We start from the raw sequence: 1,478 nt of genomic DNA, 5'->3' as shown, positions 1-1,478 counted from the left end.
TGATATGTATGTGTATAAATTAATAGTAACATGTGTGTATATACGGATTTATAAAAAAGGGTATATTTTAAACTATAAAGATTATGTATAAATATGTATATATTTAGGAAATGAAAATATATAAATGTATAGATATATATACATAAGTTGAAAATATATAAACTATATAAGTATATATGTTATAAAACAATGTATGTATATCACAAAAATATATGCATGTATATGTATATGTGCCGAACTCTAAATAAAATAAACATAAACAAATAAGTAATAATAATAATAAAAATAAACAAAAATAATAAAGTGGCTAAAAAAAAGGGCTAATCGAAATAAAAAAGAAATACTGGGCGAATTTGGAATGACAAAGGACGAAAGGACAAAATGTGACTCGCGCGAAAGGATGGAGGGTCAAAACAGAAAATATTCCCACGTGGTCCAAACGACGTCGTTCTAACAAAGCCTGAGCAGACGGTCGATGGACCAAATCGTAAGAAAGATGGACATTTAGGCAAAATTAAAACAAATAATAAAAGGGAATAGGACCCAATTGTACGCCTCAAAAAGCGGAAGGACTGAGGGTGCAAATAACCCCTCTGGTCCAAAACACGCGGATCCCAGGCGGTACGGGTCGGGTCTCGGGTCAGGAGCCCAAACGACGTCGTTTGGGCTGTCCTGACCCTATCAAAACGGTGCCGTTTCATTAGCTGAACAAAATCAAGCCTAAAACCCTAAAATACATTCAACCACTTAAGAACAAATCAAAGGAAAAAAAAAACCTCAATCCTTCTCCTGCTTCATTCGGCTGAACCAAAAATAGAACCCTAACTCCCATTTCATTTCCCTCAGCCGACCCTATGCTTCCCTCTTAAGTGCCGATCTGCCACCGTGAACGGCGACCAACATGCCTAAGCCTCGGGGTTCTTCTCTTTTAACCTTGAGATCCTCTTTATACTTCGATCTCGGCGAAGCAGAAGAGGTTTCACGGCATATTTACAAGGTAAAACTTCGTTCTCCTTGTCTTTTCTACTTTTAAATGCTAAAACGAAGTCCAAAAGGAAAATAAAACTCCAAGAAAACTCAAACTACAGAGAATTTAAGTCGGAAATCACCTTTTGAAACTGATTTTCTTTTTTGATTTCTTTTTCGTGTTCAATACAATTTTGTTAGAAAATCCCCGCCTAAACACCATCGATTCTCCCCCCCGTTTCGTTTCGGTTTTGAATGGCCCCCTGTGATATTACATTTGTTTGGTTTTATCAGAAAAAATATTTGCTGCTCTCTCTGTGTCTCTTTCTTTGCGTGCTTGCAGGTGAGTGGGTGGAGTTGGTAATGGCAGAGACGTGACGTGCGGCGCGGCGGTAGCAGGGAGCAGGTGGACTAGGTGCGGCGGCTAGGTTAGGGGTTAGGTTTTTTTTACAGTGTTTGGGTTAGGGTTTGTTTGTAATTGGCTGAGGGTCTATTTTGGGTCTTGGGTTTGG

Source organism: Gossypium hirsutum, chromosome A11, assembly GCF_007990345.1.
Source record: "Gossypium hirsutum isolate 1008001.06 chromosome A11, Gossypium_hirsutum_v2.1, whole genome shotgun sequence".
Lineage (NCBI taxonomy): Eukaryota > Viridiplantae > Streptophyta > Magnoliopsida > Malvales > Malvaceae > Gossypium > Gossypium hirsutum.
This window is presented reverse-complemented; position numbering follows the sequence as displayed.